The sequence below is a fragment of the Balaenoptera acutorostrata genome, chromosome 13 (genome assembly GCF_949987535.1).
Source record: "Balaenoptera acutorostrata chromosome 13, mBalAcu1.1, whole genome shotgun sequence".
Taxonomy (NCBI): domain Eukaryota; kingdom Metazoa; phylum Chordata; class Mammalia; order Artiodactyla; family Balaenopteridae; genus Balaenoptera; species Balaenoptera acutorostrata.
Genome location: NC_080076.1, coordinates 26,139,975 through 26,148,603, shown reverse-complemented (window position 1 = coordinate 26,148,603; position 8,629 = coordinate 26,139,975).

Genomic DNA, 8,629 nt, shown 5'->3' with positions numbered 1-8,629 from the left:
AATCCAAGAAGAAGATATAAAAATTATAAATATATATGCACCCAACATAGGAGCACCTCAATACATAAGGCAACTGCTAACAGCTATAAAAGAGGAAATCGACAGTAACACAATAATAGTTGGGGACTTTAACACCTCACTTACACCAATGGACAGATCATCCAAAATGAAAATAAATAAGGAAAACAGAAGCTTTAAATGACACAATAGACCAGATAGATTTAATTGATATTTATAGGACATTCCATCCAAAAACAGCAGATTACACATTCTTCTCAAGTGCGCATGGAACATTCTCCAGGATAGATCACATCTTGGGTCACAAATCAAGCCTCGGTAAATTTAAGAAAATTGAAATCATATCAAGCATCTTTTCTGACCACAATGCTATGAGATTAGAAATGAATTACAGGGAAAAAAACTTAAAAAACACAAACACATGGAGGCTAAACAATACGTTACTAAATAACCAAGAGATCACTAAAGAAATCAAAGAGGACATCAAAAAAATACCTAGAGACAAATGACAATGAAAACACGACGACCCAAAACCTATGGGATGCAGCAAAAGCATTTCTAAGAGGGAAGTTTATAGCTATACAAGCCTACCTAAAGAAACAAGAAAAATCTCAAGTAAACAATCTAACATTACACATAAAGAAACTAGGGAAAGAAGAATAAACAAAACCCAAAGTTAGCAGAAGGAAAGAAATCATAAAGATCAGAGCGGAAATAAATGAAATAGAAACAAAGAAAACAATAGCAAAGATCGATAAAAAGCTGGGTCTTTGAGAAGATAAACAAAACTGATAAGTCATTAGCCAGACTCATCAAGAAAAAGAGGGAGGGGACTCAAATCAATAAAATCAGAAATGAAAAAGGAGAAGTTACAACAGACACCGCAGAAATACAAAGCGTCCTAAGAGACTACTACAAGCAACTCTATGCCAATAAAATGGACAACCTGGAAGAAATGGACAAATTCTTAGAAAGGTATAACCTTCCAAGACTGAACCAGGAAGAAACAGAAAATATGAACAGACCAATCACAAGTAATGAAATTGAAACTGTGATTAAAAGTCTTCCAACAGGACTTCCCTGGTGGCGCAGTGGTTAAGAATCCGCCTGCCAATGCAGGTGACACGGGTTCGAGCCCTGGTCTGGGAAGATCCCACATGCCGCGGAGCAAGTAAGCCCGTGCGCCACTACTGAGACTGTGCTCTAGAGCCCGCGGGCCACGACTGCTGAAGCCCGCGTGCCTAGATCCTGTGCTCCACAACAAGAGAAGCCACCTCAATGAGAAGCTCGTGCACCACAACGAAGAGAAGCCCCAGCTCACAGCAACTAGAGAAAGCCCATTCGCAGCAACGAAGACCCAATGCAGCCAAAAATAAATAAATAAATAAATATTAAAAAAAAAAAAAAAAAAAGTCTTCCAACAAACAAATGTCCAGGACCAGATGGCTTCACAGGTGAATTCTATCAAACATTTAGAGAAGAGCTAACACCCATACTTCTCAAACTCTTCCAAAAAATTGCAGAGGAAGGAACACTCCCAAATTCATTCTATGAGGCCACCATCACCCTGATACCAAAACCAGACAAAGACACTACAAAAAAGAAAATTACAGACCAATATCACTGATGAATATAGATGCAAAAATCCTCAACAAAATACTAGCAAACAGAGTCCAACAACACATTAAAAAGATCATACACCACGATCAAGTGGGATTTATCCCAGGGATGCAAGGATTCTTCAATATACGCAATGTGATACACCATATTAACAAATTGAAGAATAAAAACCATATGATCATCTCAATAGATGCAGAAAAAGCTTTCGACAAAATTCAACACCCATTTATGATAAAAACTCTCCAGAAAGTGGGCATGGAGGGAACCTACCTCAACATAATACAGGCCATATATGACAAACCCACAGCAAACATCATTCTCAATGGTGAAAAACTGAAAGCATTTCCTCTAAGATCAGGAACAAGACAAGGATGTCCACTCTCACCACTATTATTCAACATTGTTCTGGAAGTCCTAGCCATGGCAATCAGAGAAGAAAAAGAAATAAAAGGAATACAAATTGGAAAAGAAGAAGTAAAACTGTCACTGTTTGCAGATGACATGATAGTATACATAGAGAATCCTAAAACTGCCACCAGAAAACTACTAGAGCTAATTAATGAATCTGGTAAAGTTGCAGGATACAAAATTAATGCACAGAAATCTCTTGCATTCCTATATACTAATGATGAAAAATCTGAAAGAGAAGTTATGGAAACACTCCCATTTACCACTGCAACAAAAAGAATAAAATACCTAGGAATAAACCTACCTAGGGAGACAAAAGACCTGTATGCAGAAAACTATAAGACAGTGATGAAAGAAATTAAAGATGATACCAACAGATGGAGAGATATACCATGTTCTTGAATTGGAAGAATCAATATTGCGAAAATGACTATACTACCCAAAGCAATCTACAGATTCAATGCAATCACTATCAAATCACCAATGACATTTTTTACGGAACTAGAACAAATCATCTTAAAATTTGTATGGAGACACAAAAGACCCCGAATAGCCAAAGCAGTCTTGAGGGAAAAAAAGAGAGCTGGAGGAATCAGACTCCCTGACTTCAGACTATACTACAAAGCTACAGTAATCAAGACAATATGGTACTGGCACAAAAACAGAAATATAGATCAATGGAACAAGATAGAAAGCCCAGAGATAAAGCCACGCACCTATGGTCAACTAATCTATGACAAAGGCAGCAAAGATATACAATGGAGAAAAGACAGTCTCTTCAATAAATGGTGCTGGGAAAACCGGACAGCTACCTGTAAAAGAATGAAATTAGAATACTCCCTAACACCATACACAAAAATAAACTCAAAATGGATTAGAGACCTAAATATAAGACTGGACACAATAAACTCTTAGAGGAAAACATAGGAAGAACACTCTTTGACATAAATCACAGCAAGATCTTTTTTGATCCACCTCCTAGAGTAATGGAAATAAAAACAAAAATAAACAAGTGGGACCTAATGAAACTTCAAAGCTTTTGCACATCGAAGGAAACCATAAACAAGACAAAAAGACAACCCTCAGAATGGGAGAAAATATTTGCAAACGAATCAACGGACAAAGGATTAATCTCCAAAATATATAAACAGCTCATTCAGCTCAATATGAAAGAAACAAACAACCCAATCCAAAAATGGGCAGAAGACCTAAATAGACATTTCTCCAAAGAAGACATACAGACGGACACGAAGCACATGAAAAGCTGCTCAACATCACTAATTATTAGAGAAATGCAAATCAAAACTACAATGAGGTATCACCTCACACCAGTTAGAATGGGCATCATCAGAAAATCTACAAACAACAAATGCTGGAGAGGGTGTGGAGAAAAGGGAATCCTCTTGCACTGTTGGTGGGAATGTAAATTGATACAGCCACTATGGAGAACAATATGGAAGTTCCTTAAAAAACTAAAAATAGAATTACCATATGACCCAGCAATCCCACTACTGGGCATATACCCAGAGAAAACTGTAATTCAAAAAGACAGATGCACCCCAATGTTCATTGCAGCACTATTTACAATAGCCAGGTCATGGAAGCAACCTAAATGCCCATCAACAGACGAATGGATGAGGAAGTTGTGGTACATATATACAATGGAATATTACTCAGCCATAAAAAGGAACGAAATTGAGTCATTTGTTGAGACGTGGATGGATCTAGAGACTGTCATACAGAGTGAAGTAAGTCAGAAAGAGAAGAACAAATATCGTATATTAACGCATGTATGTGGAACCTAGAAAACTGGTACAGATGAACCAGGTTGCAGGGCAGAAGTTAAGACACAGATGTAGAGAATAAACGTATGGACACCAAGGGGGGAAAACTTCGGTGGGGTGGGGATGGTGGTGTGCTGAACTGGGCGATTGGGATTGACATGTATACAGTGATGTGTATAAAATTGATGACTGATTAAATAAATAAATAAATAAATAAATAAACAAGACCCAACCTTATGTCATCTATAAGAAACTAATTAAATATAATGACAAAAAAAAAAAGAAAGACGAAGGGCATGGTCCCTATTGTATTCTGATTAAATTCACCCCTGACAGTGGACTACTGCAAGATTAGACCCATATTCAGTCTGAATATGGATCTTTATTGGGACAGATCAACACCGTGCCTGGCAATCCTTAGTGGACAGAGTCAAAAAAGTTTACACTTACTTAGCAGGGACAGCAGTACATATTCACTGTCTTGTCCCAGGAGCATGTTAACTTTCTTGCACCATCATGATACAGCAGAACATCATGCTATCCACTATAGCACGATGGTATTGTGCTAATTGGAACTGGTGAGCAGGAGTTGGCAAATATCTTAAAAGCACTCGTAAGACACATACATGCCAGGCAGTGGGAGATAAACTACACAAAGATTCAGAAACATGCCACACTGGTGAATTTTTTAAGTTCCACTTGTCTGGGACATGTTGGGACATCCCTCTTAGGTAAAGGGCAAGTTGCTGCACCTTGTACCTCATAATACTAAGAAAGAGGTATAATGCTTGGAGTTTCCTTGGATTTTGAAGGCACCATAGTCTAAATTTCTATTCCATTTCTCTGATGACTCAAAAAGCAACAGTTTTGAGTGGGCAGCAAGTCCAAGTTGTGGTTCCAGGTACTCTGTTTCATGGGCCATGTGACCAACAGACCCAATGGAGCTAGAGGTACCTGTGGTGGATAAGGATGTGGCAGTCCTCAGCAGAAGACTCACAGGACAGAGCTCTCAGATTCTGGGACAAGACCATGCTCTTAACTGGGGTGTCACAGTTCCTATTCAGACATATCCCATCTGCAATCTCTCCCTTCTAGCCCCTTTTTTCCCGGTTTAAGTCACCATAATCTCTCATCTGGGGAAAGTGCCCTGAAAGATATTATTTCATTTCATCCCCACCACAATCTCATTGAGATACGGAGGTGTGAGAGAAACAGCACTCATCAATATCCATTTTGCCCTCTTCTTCTTGGGCATGGGCTAAATTACCTTTCCCAGCCCCTCTTCTGTTAGGTTAGGACCAAGTGATCTAATTCAGACAAATGGAAAATGGTGTGTGTCACTTCCAGGCCTGGCACATCCAAATTTCTTATGTGTAGCCTTCCATTCTTTATCTGGCCTATGGAGACCTTGGAGGCCACAACCTGAAGATGGCAGCTCCATCACATGGGAGGAGCCTGGATCTCTGAAGGACCGTGTGGAGCAGAGGCTCCTGTCTGACTTGCAATGGACATGAATATGAACATGAAAGGTTTTTTTTTTTTTTTCCCTACCCCAGGGCATTTATTGAGGGCAGGCGTCATTTACAGTTTTTTTTTTAATTTATTTTATTTTATTTTTGGCTGTGTTGGGTCTTCATTGCTGCACGTGGGCTTTCTCTAGTTGCGGTGAGCGGGGGCTACTCTTTGTTGCGGTGCGCAGGCTTCTCATTGCGGTGGCTTCTCTTATTGTGGAGCACGGGCTCTAGGGTGTGCGGGCTTCAGTAGTTGTGGCACGCGGGCTCAGTAGTTGTGGCTCACGGGCTTAGTTGCTCCGCGGCATGTGGGATCTTCCTGGACCAGGGCTCGAACCCGTATGCCCTGTGTTGGCAGGCGGATTCGTAACCACTGCGCCACCAGGGAAGGCCACATGAAAGGTTTTTATCTAGTTAAACCACTGAGAGTTTGGGATTATTTGTTACAACGGTTAACCTAGCCTAAATAAAACAGGAAGATAGGTGTGGATTTTATTATGAAAAATGTACAGAGATCAAAACATCAAAAGGTGAGAAAATTGCAGATAATGGGAATTCACCTGGCTTGTAGTCAACCATATCTAGAGATTGAATCATGGCACAACAACTTGCTGGCTGTGCAACTTTGGGCATAGCATTTAACATCTCTGAGCCTCAATTTTTATATTTCTTAAATGAAAATATCTATCTTGCAAGTTTATCATGAGAATGAGAAATACTATTTATAATATGCCAGGCACACTTGCTGGCATATAGTAGGTGTTCAATGAATATCCATTCTTGTTATTATTAAGTCAGAGTCACATGGTAAATAACATCACAGCACCCCATTTTCTGAAGGCTAACCCAGAGCAGTCTTACTGCATACCCTGTTTTCTCCAGCCTTGCTTTGTACTGCAACCAAATGGCCACCTTTTTACTATATAGGAACCCCCATTGGAATTCACATTTCTGGAAATAGACTGAAACCAATTCTCAATGCTCTTTGCCTGCACATACATGAAGGGCTGGGATTAGGCCCAGGCATAACCGAAATGGTGCGACCGTGTGTTTTGTTATAATAGAATTCTATTGTATTTGAAATGAAGGTGATGAAGAGGTCACAAGTGATGACCAAACCTACAGTCTTCCACTCTGCACTTCTCAGGTTCAAACTTTGCCTATTTCCAAGACTGTGTGAGCTGGCTTAACTTCTGGACAAAGTTTTTTGGGCCTCCTTTCAACGTCCTTAATTGCTGCGCCCTCTGGTGGTTATGAATTTAATCGGGTCTGTCTATTCTTGATTTTAAAGGAAAGAGGGAAATGCTGAGGCTGGAATATAGGAACCTCACCCTTGTTCAAGTTCTGTGTACTCATGCTCATGTACAAGGTCTAAGGGAGACCAGGCTGATGCATGAAAAGCCTGTTGGCAGAGACTGATGTCAGGGGGACTCTGCCTGGAGACAGATGAGGGAGACAATAAGATGGGACAGCAGGAATGGAGAGGGGCAAGCATTTCAATGGAGAAAGCATAGGATTTGGAGGTGACTCAGACGAGAGGAAGGAGGACAAACTATGAAAGAATAGACTAGGGAATCGCTCCTGGTTCCAGACCACTGGCCACATCCAGGCTCCTACAAGCTATTTCTCCCCGAGAAGGTACAAAAAGTACAGTACTCCACTGGGCAATCTGAAGTCAGCATCATCCACTTCTCCCGTGCTGCTTTCCCCTCTTCTGTCTCCTTTATGCCTCATCCTTGCACCAGCCAAAGAGGCTGGCCAACTAACTCCCAGGCAAAGGAAATGGTACAGGTGACAACATCTGAAATCTTGTACCTACTGGTATGAGGCCTGAGCCTTCTCTCCACCCCACCGCACTCCCACCATCCCATAGAGATTTATTCCTCAAAAGAAGATTTTTCTAGGCTTCAAAGCAGAACGTGAGTAGATCTAGAAAAAGGGAACACTTTTTGTAAAAAAAAATTGTTCTTGGAAAAGCTGGATGAAGCAAAGATAAACAGCTTTCTATACTGCAGGACTTCTCAGAGCCTTAAGCACATTAATGTGCTCTGGGAGTCAGCTACAGGGGATTGCAGGATGGCGTTTCCAAAATTTATCTGAGCATTGTAACTTACTTTTCAAATAGTATCTTGAAAGATGCTCTCTGGAACCCACTTGAGAACACTTAACAACTAGAAAGCTCATTCCTATTAAGGTCCTGGCTGCCAGAGGGCAGGTCCTTGTGATAGAAAGGGTACTATTCCAGGTGCCAAGATAGCAGAGTTCTCCCTCAGATCTTCCACTCCGTGTGTGCTTTTGGTTAGTTCCCTTCATTTCTTTGGGTTCCACTGGCTCATCTGTAAAGTGAAGAGTTTGGAGAGATCTCTGGTTTGCAAACTGTTTCAGGAAAACTTGGGGTTTCATGGAGGTACTTCATCTGTTCCACAACAATCATAAAATTCCCATAAATTAAGAAAATGTGAACTCCCGAGGGAATCCATTTCACTCTTTTTACCTGTTTTATATTGAAGATTTACCAAAGATTTCATTTGACTAAGAGTTTATTTGCTAAAACCAGTTGAAAATCTCCAGAATATTTGATCTCTAAGGACAATTCCATGCATATATAGTTGTACAGGTGTATGAACTAGGAGTCAAGGAGAACAGACTGGAATTACAAGATTTACCAGTGTGGGTGGTTGCTGGCTTTGTGGTATGACCAAGTCATGAGACTTCAGGGGACCTTTTTAGACCCAGATCATTCGGCTATTGGGAATAATGAGAGAGGGAATGATGAGAGAGGGAATGCATGCGACTACACTGAACACTGTTAAGGGACACACTTTGGCGGAAGCAGGGCCTGTTCTAAATCAGTAGGGGGAACTGGATCCAGGCAGGGAGGCCCTGTGGCTGAAGTTTCTGCTCCCTGGGTCACTACAGCAGCTTCTTCCTTTCCTGTCTCCCAGCTCCCCCCTCCTGCTCAGTCCACTGTGTTATCAAATAATCTGCATCAAATAGCCCCTTTCTTACTACCTGGTTGCCCATGAACCTACAAGAATGCGTTGGAACCTTTGCAGAAATTCCATGCCTGGTTCTTGGTGGCATACCAGGCAGGTGAAATCTACACAGTTATCCAGCAGAGAAAAAAATAGGCACCATGTGTTAAAAAAAGAAACCAAAACTGAAATTACCCAATCCTTAACAATAAATGACACAAGAGCCTTACATAGCAAATCTGTGGGCTTCAACAGCAACAGAATTTAGAGGAAAATTCATAACTTTAAATCTGTATATTAGAAAAATTAGGGA